The sequence below is a fragment of the Acanthochromis polyacanthus genome, chromosome 6 (genome assembly GCF_021347895.1).
Source record: "Acanthochromis polyacanthus isolate Apoly-LR-REF ecotype Palm Island chromosome 6, KAUST_Apoly_ChrSc, whole genome shotgun sequence".
Lineage (NCBI taxonomy): Eukaryota > Metazoa > Chordata > Actinopteri > Pomacentridae > Acanthochromis > Acanthochromis polyacanthus.
In genome coordinates, this window is record NC_067118.1 from 491,271 (window position 1) to 511,348 (window position 20,078).

The following is a 20,078-nucleotide window of genomic DNA, read 5'->3' on the forward strand; positions in this document are numbered from 1 at the left end:
AACATGAAGTGTTGGATGAAAAGTCCAATCTTTGAAAGCTGACATGTAGTTGAGAATCATTTCTTTGTAAATTAGCTGCATCCAGTCATTACCATGACATTGGCATCATGGAACCATGACCACATATACGTGTCTGGAGATGGTGGCATTTTTATAACGGCACATTTTCATGCTATGACAGATACAGTGAGGGAAAAAGTTTTCAGAAACCCTGAAAATTTGACAAAATCTTAAATATTATCATGAAATATTTGTTAAAGTCTTGTTTGTGTGTTTCTAAGGGTGTGGCTGCATCAGACAGACACAAATACAAATGACATTTTTTTTGTTGTTTACAAGAAAAACTAACAAAACTAAATTCTACCAAATTTCTCATTTTATGGAACCAGTCAATTTACAGTTTTATTGTCTTTTTTAGGATGTGTTTAGTTTTATGATTGTACTAAAATAAATGACTCTTGAAGACCTCAAAGTGATTCTTAATGCAGTATTTCACAAATGTGTGGGATGTCCAAAAACTTTTTTCCACTGCTGTATTTAACAGCAATTTGATCTGCTGATGTTAGCAAGACAAACAAGTGAAGGTTTCAGGCTTTTATCCAGAATTGTTCTTGAGATAGTCATCTTCAAACAGCCTCAAATTTCAATGTGACAAAATAAAAATGAGTGAAACTGGATCTACAGTCCACTGAAAAACCTCTAAGAAAGTATCTGACATACTGAGCTAATATTTCATAGATACCATTAGAAATATCCATAGTTTATGATTAAAAACTAGTTTTTTGGGAGATGGTCAATGATTTGAAACGGAGTTCCACTGTAGAAAAACCTCAATCTCTGATTCCAGCATCAGTGCTCCATTGTTGCAGTTGTAACATTGTCTTTCAGATGGTCCTAACACAGGCCACAACTGCTCTGAAAACAACACTCATGTTCTTGTTTGGAACAGTTTCTCAGTAGAAATTACGCAGCAATGTCCAAGTTCTCAGCGGCTCCAGTAAGGAAGACTCTTAATGTGAGGAAAAGCGTCCTTTGACTTCTTCCTGGAGGTTTTTCTTGTCAGAAATTGTCTTCCAGTGAGGGACTTCTGACTCTGTTCACTTTTCTTGCCCTCTAATATTGTTAAAACACAAGAATCAATGTTTTGGTTCAAATCACATTGTATTTGCATGCAGCTCTGTGTTTTCTGCTCCAGGAATTGGGTGATGTGTGCGACCCAGCACCCACAGCTGGTTGGGTGTCATGTGGCTCTGCGTTCTGATTGGATGATTGTCCAACCACTGCCACAAGTATGAAGGTCATCCTGCAGGTGTGGCAGGAACACGTAGTGGAAACACAATAGGTGTGTTCATGTGGCCATGCTGAGGAATCCCTCTGCTTCAAGCAAGTGAAGAACATCATAATAGGTGCTGGTTACTGCCCCCTACAGGTCTCTACACAGTCCTTAATCCTGGAGAATTAGAAAATGACTAAAAAATATATTTTAACTTCATATAATAAAAAAATAACTTACACTCAACTTCTCACATGACTGATTAACCCTGACCTGTGGATCAAAATTGACTCATTTTAAAGTTGGAAAATGTGGAAAAAAATATATATATATTTTCACAGTGAAACTTCTGATGTCCACGTTTTCAACATTTTTGAGAAATGTTTGAACATTTTTAGGTGGAAATAAAAAGTTAAAAATATTTCTAAAGAACATTGACAAAAAAAATCAACCAAAATCCAGCAAAATTCACTGGATTTTGGTTGATTTTCATGTGAAAAAGAAATAGAAGTTTTACTGAAATGTATCTAATCACTTTAGATATTTTTAGGATTTTTTGGAAGATTTTTGCTCATTTTTTGCAAAATATTTACAACAATTTTCTTGCCAAATTTGGGGGATTTTTTGAAAAGAAAACTTTTAAGAAATTACTGGAATTTTCTTCCTGGAGGTTCTGCAAATTTTCAGAAATTTGGGGAATTTTTTTTTTTTACTGAATTTTTTGATTTTTTTCTACTTTTTTTTAGACCAGGAAACAATGTTTTTTGGTGCCTGTAAATGAGGACAACAGGAGGGTTAAAACATTAAAAGGCAACATTATTAAGGTTTCTTTTATGAAACGCATGACATGGATTTGGTGCCACTTTGAACTAAGATGATCTCTTCTGTTAAACAAACCGTTGATTGTGAATCTTTTTTCCAGATATGAAGCTGCTCCTTCCAGGTCCACAGACAGTAAACAAAACAAAGCTCTCTGTAAAAACCCTCAGAATGTTGAATAGAATAAATGTGGACAGTTTCATGACTGGAAGAGAAGATTTCTGGATCATTTGGTGTCTCATTTGTGTCTTTATGTGTTTTGTTTTGTTCAGTTTACGTCTTTCTGTCTGTTTTTAAACATTGTGCATCTTTTCATGTTATTTTTCTATCATTCTGGTCATTTTGTGCCTTAATTTTGACCATTTTGTGGTTCATTTTGGTCATTTTGTGTGTTTTTAAGTTTGTTTCTGTTTAAAATTGTTCATCTTGTTAGTTCTTTTGGTCAGTTCACGTCTATTTCATCGTTCTGTGACTCAGTGGCCATTTCTGTTTCAGTTTTCATCTCATTTTTGCTCTGAATTGCTCATTTTATCGCATTTAAGTCATTTTCCATCACTTTAAAGTTGTTTTTGTTCAATTTTGGTCATGTTGCATCTTTTTGGATCATTTTGTGCATTTCTGTATGTTTTTAGGAAAAAAATGTTGTATAAATCAGACAGTAAATGATCTATGAACAAACCTCTGTGTAAAACCTTCAGAATGTTGAATAGAATAAATTTGGACCGTGATGAATGTTAGTAAAGATTTCTGGATCAATCTGGTCATTTTGAGGCTAATTTTGGTCATGTTTTTATCTAATTCAGGTCATTTTTTTGTCTCTTTTTGTGCCATTTGTCCACGAGAGGACAGATGGTTCAATCACAGAATGAGGGTATGTATTGAAAAAATATTCAAAATTTGTCCAGAGTAGTGACTATAATTTGAATTTTAATACACTTAACCAAGTGCTATAGGTGGAAAAAACATGTTTACACAGCATGATGTTGCTTTGTGATGTTCCAACTGACATGCTGATTTCAAAATGGAAGCATTTTAATTTCTAATGCTCTCATAGAAGATGACTGGTCAAGTAAAATTTACTCCTGTGACTCTGATGTCATGCAGAGTCTTTATGCTATGATGTGGAAAGGGTGAAAGAAGACAGACTGGACATTTCTGAGTGAAACTGAACATGGCATGTACTGATTCATAAAAAACAAGTGTAGTATTATCTTTAATCAAGCCTTACATAGTATTTACTAGCTGAAGTACTTCGGTTTTGAACCCAAGAATTACTTGTCAAGACGACGTTGACTGGAGCTCTGCTACAGAAAGGCAGTTCATTTTCTGCTGGGGTTCATAACATACCTGAAATTAATAATATATATTTTTGATACTTTCCCTAAAAAACTCTAAAAAAGCTTCAGGTGTAGCTGCTGGAAAAGAGCCTGAAAGTCACATGGTGGGACATGTGAACATAGTTCAAGGAAGCAAGGCTGGGAGCAAGAGCCCAAACAGAGGAGGTAAAAGAAAAGGTCAAACTACAGGTATGTAGAACATGTTTTAATGTCAGTCCAATTATATCTGACTATTTGCTGAGTCAGTGAAAGTTATCCTATAGAGCAATGTTTGTATTATTTCAATACTCAGATATTGTTGCAGTGTCATTTGCCATTTGTTTCCATTTGGATGTATTGTACAGTTAGATTCTATTGAGTTTCCATACCACATTACATTGCTGTTAAGGTGTCTGAATCATTCAGTGAGGGTTTGGTCATGTACTACTATAAGGCCGTGCATAAAAAGAAAATCAAGCCTGTTACAGTGTTGCTCTAGTCCCCTCTGTTAAATGGCATCAAAACAATGGTCAACGTGAACAAATCATGAGTGTTGACATTGACTCACAACAGTACCTCTCAACTGTTCTAATTTGGATCTATTTAGGAGAACAATGTGATGAGTGCACCGAGAGATCCAATACAGGGAGCTTTCCTTTTTCAAAGATCATTAGAAGGACAGAAGACAAAGTAAGTTTCAGCAAACAGCTTTTTATTTTCTAATGAGCCAATCTATAGTATTTAAAGTGCAGAGTTATTTGTGTTAGATTTGAACAAAATTCTTCCAACAGTGTAAGGACTTAGTCTTTCTACTTTCATTTGCAATTGTTCTAGAAACCTATCATCTGGGTCAGGTGGTCACTCTGCAGCACAAGGAGTTCTATCCCACATTGGATCTGATGTTAGTATTTCCCTTAGACATGGTAAATTGACCGACTGGCTGATATTGTAGAGTTAGTAAATATAGGCAGTTAACAAAAGGAAATGAATGCTACTTTGTGGAGGTACCAGAATTTGGCCATTTAACAAAAAAATCTAATGCTAATATTCTTTTATTTCACCAGACTGTTATTGTTTACACTTCAATGAATGATGCTGTTGTACATGTATAGTAATTTTATTCATCTTCATGCATACAGTGTTTGTGTACAGTATGCGTGATAATATTTTAAAAATATATATATTAACAAGGCCAACAACAACAATGTGTTGTGTTACAGGTGCTTCTTCAGTGGCGTCCCTGCACAACATGGTAAATGTCAAATAATGTCTTGTCTACTTTTGCAGTGAGAGGACAGATTTGGTAAATAGTCAGCACTGGCAGTCCACAACAAATGCAGGGTGTTGCACAGGCAGATTCTAGATGACATCGTGTTATGTAAGACATCCTTGTAGGTTTTTCATCTTTCTACTCTCTGTGAAAGAGCAAAATTGTATTAGATTAAGTCACAGACAACTTCAAGTATTTGTAAAAATGAATTTAAATGAAGTAAAATGATGTTTGTCTTGCTAACATCAACAGATCAAATTGCTGTTAAATACAGCAGTGGATAAAAGTTTTTGGACATCCCATACATTTGTGAAATACTGCATTAAGAATCACTTTGAGGTCTTCAAGAGTCATTTATTTTAGTACAATCATAAAACTAAACACATCCTAAAAAAAGACATTAAAAACTGAAAATTGACTGGTTCCATAAAATGAGAAATTTGGTAGAATTTAGTTTTGTTAGTTTTCCTTGTAAACAACAAACCAAATAAATATCATTAACCACGCCTGATGAACGGCAGTGGGGTTACTGTATTCGCTTCGGTATGTGGCGGGCTGGCTGGGTAAGTATGTATGTATGCATGTATGTGGAGGGGTATGTCCGGTCAGATATCTCTGCAAGTGCTGAAGTCAGGATAATCAATTTTGCACTGAAGATCAGTCTAAGGTCCCCTGCTCACTTGTGGAGTTACAGGTCAGCAGATCAAGTAGGAAGGGATATACAGTGCCTTGCGAAAGTATTCGGCCCCCTTGAACTTTTCAACCTTTCGCCACATTTCAGGCTTCAAACATAAAGATATAAAATTTTAATTTTTTGTCAAGAATCAACAACAATTGGGACACAATCGTGAAGTGGAATGAAATTTATTGGATATTTTATACTTTTTTAACAAATAAAAAACTGAAAAGTGGGGCGTGCGATATTATTCGGCCCCTTTACTTTCAGTGCAGCAAACTCACTCCAGAAGTTCAGTGAGGATCTCTGAATGATCCAATGTTGTCCTAAATGACTGATGATGATAAATAGAATCCACCTGTGTGTAATCAAGTCTCCGTATAAATGCACCTGCTCTGTGATAGTCTCAGGGTTCTGTTTAAAGTGCAGAGAGCATCATGAAGACCAAGGAACACACCAGGCAGGTCCGAGATACTGTTGTGGAGAAGTTTAAAGCTGGATTTGGATAAAAAATGATTTCCCAAGCTTTAAACATCTCAAGGAGCACTGTGCAAGCAATCATATAGAAATGGAAGGAGTATCAGACCACTGCAAATCTACCAAGACCCGGCCGTCCCTCTAAACTTTCACCTCGAACAAGGAGAAGACTGATCGGAGATGCAGCCAAGAGGCCCATGATCACTCTGGATGAGCTGCAGAGATCTACAGCTGAGGTGGGAGAGTCTGTCCATAGGACAACAATCAGTCGTACACTGCACAAATCTGGCCTTGATGGAAGAGTGGCAAGAAGAAAGCCATTTCTCAAAGATATCCATAAAAAGTCTGGTTTGAAGTTTGCCACAAGCCACCTGGGAGACACACCAAACATGTGGAAGAAGGTGCTCTGGTCAGATGAAACCAAAATCCAACTTTTTGGCCACAATGCAAAACGATATATTTGGCGTAAAAGCAACACAGCTCATCACCCTGAACACACCATCCCCACTGTCAAACATGGTGGTGGCAGCCTCATGGTTTGGGCCTGCCTTTCTTCAGCAGGGACAGGGAAGATGGTTAAAATTGATGGGAAGATGAATGGAGCCAAATACAGGACCATTCTGGAAGAAAACCTGTTGGAGTCTGCAAAAGACCTGAGACTGGGACGAAGATTTATCTTCCAACAGGACAATGATCCAAAACATAAAGCCAAATCGACAATGGAATGGTTCACAAATAAACGTATCCGGGTGTTAGAATGGCCAAGTCAAAGTCCAGACCTGAATCCAATCCAGAATCTGTGGGCAGAGCTGAAGACTGCTGTTCACAAACGCTCTCCATCCAACCTCACTGAGCTCGAGCTTTTTTGCAATGAAGAATGGGCAAGAATTTCAGTCTCTCGATGTGCAAAACTGATAGAGACATACCCCAAGCGACTTGCAGCTGTAATTGCAGCAAAAGGTGGCGCTACAAAGTATTAATGCAAGGGGGCCGAATAATATTGCACGCCCCACTTTTCAGGTTTTTATTTGTTAAAGTTTAAAATATCCAATAAATTTTGTTCCACTTCACGATTGTGTCCCACTTGTTGTTGATTCTTTACAAAAAATAAAAATTTTATATCTTTATGTTTGAAGCCTGAAATGTGGCGAAAGGTTGAAAAGTTCAAGGAGGCCGAATACTTTCACAAGGCACTGTACGTAGGATGAACAAAATTGATACATATTGCATCTTTTGTATAGGGAGGACAATGTTTTCGCGAGTAGAGGACGTGGTTCTGCCCTCTACTGAGGGCTCGTCGAGTTTGTATTTGTGCCTTTCTGATGCAGCCACACCCTTAGAAACACACACAAAAAAGACTTTTCAACAAATATTTCATGATAATATTTAAGATGTGTAAAAATTTTCAGGGTGTCTGAAAACTTTTTTCCCCACACTGTATCTGTCAAAGCATGAAAATGTGCCATTATAAAAATGCCACTATCTCCAGACACATATATGTGGTCATGATTCCATAATGCCAATGTCATGGTAATGACTGGATGCAGCTAATTTACAAAGAAAGGATTCTAAATGACGTCGGCTTTCAAAGATTGGACTTTTCATCCAACACTTAATGTTTTTTTTTATATTTAAACTCACACATAATCAGAGATTATTTGATCTACTTGTTCAATATTAAAGATGATAGAGATAGAGATAGAGTTAATAAATTCACCCTGCTGCTCACTGCCTCCATCCAGACATCTATCCCTCTACCACTGATAATTCATTTAACTGAGTAACCACTTATAATAGTTCAATTAATTTACCAGTCACGTCTGTTAACGACAGCTTTCCTCTTAATGGATTTTGCAACAAAGCAACGAAGACACCAAACAAGAAATTAGACCTGAATTCTGTGAAGCCGGATCTCAAGGACTAAGTTTGTGGAGGACTTCATGAACTTTTACTGAACCCTGCATGGAGAAATCTTCTTGGCAGGGGTTCAGTCTGTGTCCAATGTGCATACGCTGGTGTCGTTGTAGGGTTCCTTGTTGGTTGGACGTTGGTCCAGACTGGTCAAAGCAGCACTGTTCACCATTGGTAGAGTGCTGACAAGTCTGAGGGTTTTGTCCATCTGTTCCGTTCTGCTTGGAAAACAAACACAGAAACACAGAGAACGTCAGTGTTTCCTGCAGCATTGAAGAACTGATGCCTTGCCTGAGATAGAGAGCACCCCAAATGACATCTGAAGACACTTATACCTGTTGGAATTTAACATTCAGTTGTCTGATTACGTCAGAATTCCTAATCTAACCTACATCCCCAGATTAACCTGGACCAGATTTCTGTGTCAAAATGAATACAGGTTAGACTGAACGATAGCTGATAATGTGTGAACAGAATTCAACTGACCACAGTTGTTCAAAACAGTTTCGAAACAATTTTGCAGCCATATCCAAAATTATCCAATACATAATTGTGTGTACATTGTGACTGAGACCAGTCTTTACATACCTCACTGTGACACTGATTGAATGCTTTCTTTCTGGTGTGGATCTGCTGGTGGTGTTTCAGGGAACTCAAAGTTGTAAAAGTCTTCTTACACTTGTCACATCTGTATGGTCTCTCCCAGTGTGGACACGTTGGTGAACTTTGAGGTTTGCATTGTAGCTGTAGCGTTTCCCACACTGGTCACAATGGTATGGTTTAACCCCAGTGTGGGTCACTTCATGAGCTTTTAACTGTGAGTACCCTACAAATGGTTTGCCACAGTGATCACACACATATACATCATGTCCAGTGTGGATGCGTTGGTGACGTTTTAAACTCTGTTGGTCGTTGAAAGTTTTTTCACAGGAGTCACAGTGGTACCGCTTTCTACCAGAATGGGGGCATTGATGGATCAACAACTGTTCATGTAGAGTAAATGTTTTCACACACTGATCACAGTTGAATGGTTTAACTCCACTGTGAATGAGTTGATGTCTTCTTAAGTTACTCTTCAGAGTAAAAGCCTTTCCACACTGATCACAGCTGAATGGTTTAACTCCACTGTGAATGAGTTGATGTCTTCTTAAGTGACTCTTGTAAGTAAAACCCTTTCCACACTGATCACAGCTGAATGGTTTAACTCCTCTGTGAATGAGTTGATGATCTCTTAACGTTCTCTTGTTAGTAAAAGCCTTTCCACACTGATCACAGCTGAATGGTTTAACTCTACTGTGAATGAGTTGATGTTTTGCAAGATTACTCTTGTCAGTAAAAGCCTTTCCACACTGATCACAGCTGAATGGTTTAACTCCACTGTGAATGAGTTGATGTCGTCTTAAGTGACTCTTGTGAGTAAAAGCCTTTCCACACTGATCACAGCTGAATGGTTTAACTCCACTGTGAATGAGTTGATGATCTCTTAACGTTCTCTTGGTAGTAAAAGCCTTTCCACACTGATCACAGCTGAATGGTTTAACTCTACTGTGAATGAGTTGATGTCTTCTTAAGTGACTCGTTTCAGTAAAAGCCTTTCCACACTGATCACAGCTGAATGGTTTAACTCCACTGTGAATGAGTTGATGTCTTCTTAAGTGACTCTTGTGAGTAAAAGCCTTTCCACACTGATCACAGCTGAATGGTTTAACTCCACTGTGAATGAGTTGATGTCTGTTTAAGTCACTCTTCTTAGTAAAAGCCTTTCCACACTGATCACAGCTGAATGGTTTCTCCACAGTGTGAATATGTTTGTGAATTCTTAGCTTTGTTGCTGTGATAAAAGTCTTGCCACATTGCTCACAACTGAGCGATTCATCTCTTTTTGCTGTTGTTGCCAAACCATCCTTATCCTCCCCAGAGGTCCGACATCTCACTCCATTGCTGTGTTTACATTTCTGATGCAAAAGACAAAGATAAAAACAGAGGCAGTGATGGAAGAGCAATCATGAAAAAAATTGAACCTAAAAGTCTCAATTCCATGTAGTTGGACATGAGGCTGAAACAAGATCAAGAATCTGCAGACATGCTAGCAGCTTTGTCATTAGAAACCTAGAAATGTGTCAACAGTAGGGCTGCAACTAACGATGCGTCGACGAATCATCTGAGCACGATACGTCATCAAAAGCGGAAGTAAACACGCAATGCAACAGAAATCTCCTTCCGACCGGAGTGCGGAACACAGACGGACATTGGCGCTGCATCGTGCATATATTATGGATGCACGATGCAGCACGGATGTCCGCGTTTAGATACAGCTGTATAGTAAACGCTGACATCGGCGCTTATGATAGATCGCATCATTAGTTGCAGCCCTAGTCAACAGCACACTCACAATATGAACAAAACTATTTTCACAGGCCGATAGTTTTCAGCTTTCTGCACGGTAGTTTTAGAGTATTGGGTAGTAAAATCTGTCAATCACAGTGAAAAGCAAAGCAGAGCTGGGACTGATGGGATTGTACCACCAGGATCTCTTGATCTCCAGACTTTCCATTAAGTTACATTACTGGAGAAATGTACAATATGAAAAGCATACAACATCAATGTCCAGATTTAGGTCTTAATGGCAGCAGGGTCAATTCACACCACCAACACTTTCTAGTTTCTCCTAGGGGATCAGATGTAGATACCAGTCCAGAAAAGAACTGTAATTCTGCCACTGAATTCTGGATTTGACCCCAACGACCTGGGCAATTTGTTGTTCAGCAGTTACACAAGCGTTCACCATCAAACAACAAAAGCAACAAAACAGTAAAACAGTTAAAGGAATAGCAGCGATTAAAGGAAATGTTTTAAAAATGTAAAAAACAGTAAAACAATTACAAGCAAAATAAAAGCCATTTAAAGAAATCAAACAAAACATAAGACAGACAGGGACATCGGCAGCAATCTTGGGCATTTAGTCAGACGTAGTAAAAGTTTTCAATAAACGGCCACCGATGTAATCAGGTCGAGGACTTTTCTTTGGTCTGCACTGTTTGAGACACCAGATTACATTGCCCACATCAAGAAAAAGATTCTGTGGAGAGGCTGACATGAGACAGTTTTTAGTCTCAGCATTTTTAGCCCTAAAATCATGGGAGTCAAACCTGACATAAAAACTGTTTAGACTTTGAGCCAGCTCTGAATCACAATTATAACCACTGAGATGAACTCTCTCATTGACACATTAATTAGTCCCAGTGATCAGATTCATGCCGTCCCAGACTGAACTGAGGTAGTTCATTTTGAGCTGAGACTCAAGTTTGTCTTTGTATTGTCTTTTGTGGGTCCTGATCTCCTACTTTATTTCCTTCTGTCGGTTATACAGATTTAGTGTATTTCCTTCTCTGAAGACTGTTTTCTTTCTGTACAGTAGGTCTTTAAGCTTCTTAGAAAGTCATGGCTTAGTGTTTGGATACAGTTTTACAGTTTTTTCAGGAATAACACTGGTTTCACAGTCTGTGACCCAGCTGCTCACAACATCAGTCGGTTCATCAATATCAGCTGAGGACTCCTTAAACACATCCCAGTCAGTAACCTCCAGACATCCCTGCAGAGTGTGACAAACTTTCACTCTGATGTTCTGCACTTTGCCTTGCTTCAGTACAATGGTAGACAGAGATAAGGAGGATGCAGTTGTGGTTAGAGGAACCCAGAGGAGAAGCACCTTTCACATTGTTCTGACAGATCAAAGATTTTGTCTCATCTCGTGGGGCATGTGATGTACTGATGGAAGTCTCTCAGTGTGTGTTTTAGTGAGCAGTGGTCTCTGGATGACCTGATGGATAAGCCCACAGGCATTTATTTCACTGGCCTTTGGATGGATATAGACAAGAGTCACATATCTGGGAAAATTTCTGAGGCGGATATGGAGGGCACAGTGAAACAGAAAGCCGTTCTAAGTCAGTGGTGCACAGTTTCTCCAGGACAGTGTCAGATTTGCACCAGCGCTGTCCTTGTCCATTTGGAAGACCCACTTGTGCCCAAGCTTTCATTTGCTGGCTGATGTTGCTTCAGTATTTCCACATAATGTTCTATCCTCTTGATGCCATCTATTTTGTGAAGTGCACCAGTCCCTCCTGCAGCAAAAACACTCCCACAACATGGTGCTGCCACCCCCATGCTTCACAGTTGGGATGGTGTACTCAGGCCATCCTCAGCCAGCATCTTCACAAGGTCATTTGCTTTTGTTCTGGGGTTGATGAGCACATTTCCCTCCAAAACAATCCTAATTTTAACCAATCTCCATCTTGAGCAGGATGGTTTGACATTCCCATGGTGTTGATCTGTGCATGCAATTGTTTGGACAGATAAACGTCAAACCACAGCAATCTGGAAATTGTACCCAAGGAACCACACCTGTGGAGGCCCACAAATGTCTTCCTGATGTCTTGGCTGATTTCTTCAGATTTTCTAAAGTCACACAAGGAAGCAGTGTGTTTGAGGTGTGCCTGAAAATACATCTTAATCTATCAAAAGCTTTCGAAGCCAGGACATCATCATCTTGAAGGCATAGCTATCTCAGTGTATGCAAACTTCTGACTGTAGAATAGAATAGAATGACTTTATTGATCCCCGAAGGGAAATTCAATTGTTTGGTCTTATCTTTTTGCTTTTGAAATTAAACAGTCTGATTGCAAGAAAGATTTCCTGAATCTTTCAGTCCTGCAGCACAGGGATAGGAGCCGTTCACCGACGTTTTGTTGTTCACTGAGGAAAATGTGAAGTGGATGATCCATGTTTGTCAGAATGACCTCGATCTTTCTAAGTGTCCATCTCTCCACCTCATCCTCCAATGTATTCAATCCGGTTCCAACTACAGAGCAGCTTTTTTAATCAGTTTGTTCAGACGCCTTGCAGTCTTGTTCTTTATACTGCCTCCCCAGCAGACTGCGGCATAAAACAGGACACTTGCTACCAGAGATTGATAAAACATCTGCAGCATCTTACTGCAGATGTCTATTGATCGAAGTCTTCTTAGGCAAAAAAAGTCGGCTCTGGCCCTTTTTGTAGATGAAATGTGCATTTTTAGACCAGTCTAACTTATTGTCAAGGTGGACATTCAGGCGGAATTCAAGTTAGTACATGTAATTTGTATGTGTACATACAAATTGGTAGGGATGGGCGAGTACCGATGCCAGGTATCGGTATCGAGCCGATCCTGGCCTTATTTCAAAGTATCAAGTACTTTTGAAGGCTGCCGATGCCAGCCACCGATACTCAAGGCAAGAAAATCCCACGCGTAGTAAACCCTCCTCGCCGGGAGATGGCGCTACACTGCCGCGGGTTGACTTCTCCATGTGCGTCACATCCTGTGCAGAGACAACTTACCCCTCTCGTTTGTGGACAGCGTGGGATTCCGACGGTTCATGGAGGTTGTGGAGCCGAAATATGATGTCCCCTCTCGAACCACAATGGTGAGGACTGTGATTCCGGAGGTGCACGACTCCGTTAAAAAACATGTTAGCAGTTTGTTGTGTAACACTCCGGTCATTAGCTTCACCACTGATATTTGGAGCAGCAGCGTGAGTGCTGTGTCTCTCATCAGCCAGACAGCGCGTTGGATAGATGCTGATTTCCAACTTCATAGCATCATGCTGCACGCAAAAGAGTTCAGTGGCTCACACACAGGACAGGCGATCGCAGAAAAGTTTGAGGAGATGCTCAACACATGGAATATTCCCAAAGAAGCCGTTCACGTTATGCTAAGAGACAATGCAAAGAACATGATTAAAGGTATGGATGAAGCTGAGCTTCCAAGCCTCCCGTGTGTCGTGCACACACTCCAGCTGACAGTGAATGAAGGCCTGCTGGTTCAAAAGGCTGTTTCAGATGCCGTGGCCATAGGACGGAAAATAGTCGGTCATTTCCAAAATTCCCCATTGGCCTACTCGAAGCTTGAAGACATCCAAACGGACATGCACAAGCCTGTAAAAAGACTGGCACAGAACGTACCAACCCGCTGGAATAGCACGCTGTATATGATGCGCTCTCTCATTGAACAAAAGCAAGCCATAGGAGTTTATGGGACAGAAAACAAGCTCCCCGAGAGCCTTAGTGTGAACCAGTGGAGTTTATTCGAAAAGGCAATCAAGCTTTTGGAACCCTTTGAGGAGCTGACCCGGCAGGTGAGCTCCACGGATTCATCAGCTGCAGATGTGATCCCTGCCATCACCACGCTTCTTGAGGGTTTTAGAGAAGGATTGTGAGGAGGACCGTGGGGTCGGATCGATGAAGCATACCTTGCTACAGGTTGCTAGGAGGTGCTTTGCTGATATCGAGAGAAATCCACTGTACAGCTTTGCCTCCATACTCGATCCAAGGTAATAGTTTTTCTTACTAATTCAAATGTGAGAAATTGTTTTAATTAAATTACTATTAGAGTTGCCTAACCTTAATATTACTCAAGTAAAGTAAAAAATATTTTGCATTAACTACTCTCAGTTAAAAGTACAACCACCTGAATTGTGATGTGACACCTGAATCACTTATGTGGATGTGTAGACTTTCTCATTTGTTCTCTTTTCTTCTCTCTTTTGTAGATACAAGGATTGTTATTTCTCAGATGAAAGCGCAGCAAGGGAGGCCAAAACGATGCTTGTACAGGAGCTGCAGCAAACATTTGCTGCAGAACCACAGGTAAGAGATGCTACTTTTTTTAGTTTCACTCTAGTTTCTTGTGTATAGTTGGAAGTTGCTTCAGAAAAGTAATCTCTTTTATCCCCTCTTCATTTTTTTGCATCCTTAACAGGCAGATGGAGAGGAACCACCTGCCCAAAAGCCACGGAGGGAGCAGCCCAGCAGCAGCAGCCGTCTCAACAGAATGTCTGCTGAAATAGCAGAGGGCCGTGCATCATCCTCACATTGTACCGGGAGAAGTGCTCCAATGATCGCTGCTGCAATGCAGCTGGAGACATACCTTGCAGAACACTTACTCGAACGGGATGCCAATCCACTCAAGTACTGGGCAGAGGAGAGAGAAAAGTTTTCCTCTTTGGCCAAGTTAGCAAGAAAATACCTCTCGGCACCATGCAGCAGCGTCGAGAGTGAACGGCTCTTTAGTTCAGTTGCTCACATTCTCGATGACACAAGAAATAGGCTCTCAGCTGAAAATACAGAGATGCTTCTGTTCCTTAATAAGAACCTGCCACTTACCTTTTCACCCTCAGATAACAGTTAGACAATGAAGCAACTTAAAGGTTTAAGCTTTGTTCTAGTTTTGTGCTTCAATTTTGCACCTTAAAATAAAACCCAGGAAGAGAAAGTTCATTTTATTTCATTTAAAAACTGAAAACTCAGGGGTTGTTCTATCTTTGACTTTAGTTCATAAAAAAGCATTAAAATGAGAACATTTAAAAACTTTAGTTCATGTAAAGTGTAAAACTCAGAGAAAGCTTTTTGATCTTGCACTTTAGTTCATAAAAAACCTTAAAACTCAGAAAGTTGTTTTATCTTGCACTTTAGTTCATAAAAAAAACCTTAAAACTCACAGAAAGCTGTTTCATCTTGCACTTAAGTTCATTTAAAAAAACATGACAATGTGTTCATTTAAAAAAGTGTATAACTCAGAGGTGTTTGTTACATCTTTTACTTCATTTAAAAGAAACCTTAAAACTCAGAAATTGATTTATCTTGCACTTAATTTCATTTAAAAAAGTGTAAAACTCAAAAGAGTTGTTTTATATTTCACTTTTTTTTATATATCTGAAACTGAGACTGCTATTATTTTAGTAGTGGCTGTGCTGCCTTTTTTAGAAATAAAAGTCATTTTTCAAAAATGACCTGTCATTGCATTATTTGAAATTTTTATGGATCAAAAGTATCGGTATGAGTACTTGGCATCAGTGAGTACTGAAGATGGAGTACTGGTACTCGGTATCGGTCTGAAAAAACATGGTATCGAACATCCCTACAAATTGGTGGTCATCGACTTCTACGAGCAGAAGCTGACCTGGCACAGTGGAGACGAGGAGCAGTAAAAAAAGAAAAAAAAAACCACGCGTCTAGGTTTAACGCCAAGGAGAGCAGATAATCATGAATTCAAGTTAGTACATGTAATTTAGTACATGTAATTTGTATGTGTACATACAAATTGCATGTCCTAACTTGAATTCATGTTATAATTACATGTATGCATTGCAAATGGGTGTCAACATGTCATGATATCTACAGGTATGGCTCTAAACTAGACCTTGTGACACAAAAAAGGCATTACACTTTTTGAAGGTAGTCACCTTTAACAACTAACATTTCAAAAAGAACAAAACATACATAATACTACCATTGGAATGACTACTAATATTTGTATCCCAATTTAAAGTACTGAAAAGCAAAAAATGATTTTGACATTACCCATGCCATTTTGAGTAAGAATATCTCAGTAACTACAAATATAACCTTGCTGCTTTTTTTGTACAGTGATAGAAGACAGATGGAACTGTCTTGTACAAAAATTTGGGGTCTCTGGTACCTGTCCCACACTGAGATTTTTGCCACCAAAAATAGCCAATTAAAAATCTCGTCCAACTTTGGAAGCTCATATTTTCCAAACTGAGGTACCTAGAAAGCTCCAGTTTACTAAGTTATCACACAAGTTTGTGTAGAATGGAACTCAGGGGTGTTAGAACACTTCTGTGCAGTATTTCCAGTACTTTTAAGGTCCCAAACCCCACTCGCGAGTAGGTTTTTCTTAATTTTTAGCATTTCTAGCAAGCCCCAATGGCCTGCAGAGTGTAGGAAAACACCCGGGGATGTTTGTGGGGCACTAGCTCCATGCAGAGGCCTTGTTTACCAACTCACAGCTCTCTGGTATGTCTGAAGACTGAGAATTTACCACTAAAAGATGCAAAAAAAAAAAAAACCCTGGCGAGGATTTTCTTAGCTATTTGTAGCCCAAATTCTGAAAATTTCAGACCCCTACAACACAAACTATTTGAGCTACAGGCCTACAATTTTGCATAGAAAGTACTTTTGTAACCATCTAGTGACATACAAATTTAGGACTAATTTGAAGATGGTCACCATCTGGTGAAACCACACGGAATGACCCCTTTGCAGGTATGACTGTGTCTCTACAGAAGCTGATGTATTCACTAAAACAATCAACCTGTCTGTCAATGTTCATACTGTCCTCGTCTGTTTCCAGAAGCACATTCCAGTCTGTTGATTCAAAGCAGTCCCTTAGAGCTTCACTAGCTTGAGGAGTCCATCTTCTGATTTGGACTTTAGTTGCAGGCTGTCTCAGCACACAAGGTTTGGAACAGGTCTGCAGATAAACCAAGTTATGATCTGACCTGCCCAGTGGTGGTAAGGCAGTAGCTCTGTAAGCTTCTTTGACATTGGCATACAGCAGGTCTAGGGTTTTATTCTCTCTGGTAGGGCAGTTAAACTGTGTAAATCCAGTCAGATGAGAGGAGAGGCTGACATGATTGAAATCTCCTGATATTATTACAAGCGCCTCAGGATGTTGAGTCTGTATCCTAGCAACAGTATCATGCAACACATCACATGGAACCAAGTCAGTTGCCTTGGGTGGAATGTATACAAGTATTGTTATGATGTGACTGAACTCCTTTGGAACATAGTATGGTCGAAGTCCATAGTCAAGTCCAAGATTGTGAAGAAAGTAATAAAAATTCTCTCTCTCTAAAAAAAAAAAGAAATCTCTCTTTCCTTATTCTGGAATTTAAGATAATTTTGGTCATCTTAACCGACATAAAACAGGAGAAGCATTGCCAGATTTAATGTCAGATCATGTAAATTCAAAAAAGGGTTATGTGTCGTTTATACAGTGTAAGTAAACTTCTGGGTTCAACTGTCTGAATTTCTTGAGAAGGAAAAGGCTGGTAAACTCACAATGCTCAAAAGTATTATTCTCTACCAAAGAAAATGCTGCTATTTACCTTCCTGAACAACTTGCTTGAAAAACAAGACTTTTCTTCCGTTACTTATCTTCATCACCATGTAAGACATTTTCAGAAAGTATGATCAGCAGCTAGTTCAGCCTCAAACTAAAAACAAGCAGCTTCCTAGCAGTCCACCATTATATCCTCAGTACAGCTGCTTCTGCAGAGCTACATCTCTCCAGCCAACGTCACCTGGCTTTGGTCGGCCCATCTAACCAACTGGAGCAACTTTACACATTTTAAAGAACAAATGAGTGACAATAATGTTACAGTGGTATGTTTCTCACTTTTTGTGAAGAATCCATGTTTCCTCCGTTGTTGAGCTCAGACTAAATGGCTGCCAACATTCCTCTGCTCCTCCGTCAGACTCTCCTCCTGCCAATCACCTGTCACATCAAACACATCTTCATTAGGATACCACTCTATACACAAGTGTCAGAGTGTCCCATATGTTCATCAGCCAACACAGAGGACACATTTCAACTCAATAGTTCACTTTTAGCTCTTTTCAGTTTCACCTAAAACTGATACAAATGATCTTAAACTGTTAAAAATAAGGAACAGACAGAAAACAGACATGGAAAAAGAGAATAAAGAGAACATAAAGATGCTACTGCAGGTGATTCAAGACAGGACTGCCGGTAGAAAACTGAGAATGAGAAGAACTTTGTCACTGCACACTTTTTCTCATGATTTTTCTCACAGTTTGTGCAGTTTCCCCACTTGAAAAAGGATGTTTCATCTACCCAGGATTTGAGCAGGACTCCACTCATCAGACAGTTGCTTTCTTTCTTTTCCCTCTTTCATTTTGCAGTGGTCGCAAATTCATGAGATACAGAGGTGGCAACTTCCATAAGTCCATACGTTTAGTTGATAGATTAAGGTGAAAAACCTTTAAACAGAACACAAAAGGACAATGTTGGCATTACTGCATTCAGCAAATAGTAACAACCATTCCTCATGGACATTTTCACCACATTGGCAAATGCTGCTCCACTCAATTTATGTTTGTCAACCTCAACACCACATAAACTGAAGCGACAAATCATGGCATGAGCAATATTCAACCCAATACTATACCACACATGAATTTATCTGCATTCTAAAGAGTTGATTTTAAATCACAGTTTCACAAATTACTCTGAGCATTTTTATCAAAATTTTTTTAACCATTTTATACCTTTTACTTCATGGTTTTAACATTATGCATAAAGTGCTTTTAAAGTGCAATCCTTTCCAGATCCAATAAATAAATAAAGGGCATCGTAAAAACCCACCATTACAAACAGGATGAATTCACTGGTCTTAGCTGGAACCCTCTAATTAGCACCAGTTAGCCTGCAATCTTATTTTCAACTGAACAATTACAAAACACACGACAATTATTGGGAAACAGACAAAGTTGACAGCTGATCTCCGTGGCTAATGCTAATGCTAACACATACTGCAGTGGCACACATCGGCAGCTTAAACAGTCTTTTAGAGTCTCCAGAATTCTGCTCTTACCGGCTGCAACCCGGATTTTGGAGATGAAGGCAATCCTGTACAGTTTGCAGCAGATCTTGACCCTTTCCCAACAGAAACTCAAGGACACTTTGTTTGAACTCGGCCACTTCGTCTCAGTTCCTCCTCAGTGCTGCATGTGTCCCCTTTTTTTGCCGCCGGTGGCAAACCTGCAGCCGCAGATTGTTTCCGCCCCAGCTGAGTGTCGGACCTGTGCGTAAATGCTTCTCCTTTGAGTTCTCATCTCCTTCCAGTTTGACTTGACACATAGACTGCTTTGCACTCTGTGTCACCTGTACCTTCAGAGCTCTGAATAAAAGAACAAAAGATTTATTGCAAAGAACAAAAAGGTTTTGCCTCCACAGCAGCTTGTTATGAAAATGACTGGATTTGATGACAGGAAAGTCATTGTAATTCTAATATCAAGATCAAACAGACAAAATACAAATTATTAAAAGTAAATGTAACTAAATACAGCACCAGATAGACAAATAAATTATTTTAAGCAGGTCTCATGTTCCCCTCTTCAGCATGACCACGCATGGTTCACAGCGTTTATTGAAGTCCTTCCCTTTATCCTTGGTCATAGATGTCAGTCGTTCTCATCTGATGCAGCTCAGCAGTTCTTTTGTCCACATTCCCAATGTAGGAGCATCTGTACTTTTCCAACAGAATCAAAATGTCTCTCTTGGACTGTAGAAGTCCAAAGTCCAGCATTAGTGTCTGCTTTGATGAAAATGGAAAGTCCTTTGGGTAGATTCCAAATGTGCACAACTTAGCACTTAGGGGTACATTAACTTCAAACATTTCTCCATTTAACAGTTTCTACTGAATTTTTCCATTAATTATCGATGAAATTAATTAATTATCCACATTAAGTAGAGTC

The 20,078-nt window shown here is 39.3% G+C and overlaps 1 long non-coding RNA gene and 1 pseudogene across 2 annotated transcripts; one reads left to right on the top strand and one right to left on the bottom strand.

The window, feature by feature from the left end:
• Positions 1–4,099: 4,099 nt before the first annotated feature.
• On the bottom strand, positions 4,100–19,453 carry LOC127534430 (zinc finger protein OZF-like; annotated as a pseudogene).
• LOC127534440 (uncharacterized) lies at positions 12,508–15,565 on the top strand. 2 transcript variants are annotated; one of them, XR_007942630.1, is made up of 3 exons: positions 12,508–14,107; positions 14,327–14,423; positions 14,536–15,565. It is a non-coding gene; the product is annotated as an uncharacterized LOC127534440 (long non-coding RNA). The 2 variants fall into 2 exon arrangements; XR_007942629.1 differs by having other exon boundaries at positions 12,508–14,423.
• Positions 19,454–20,078: the final 625 nt, after the last annotated feature.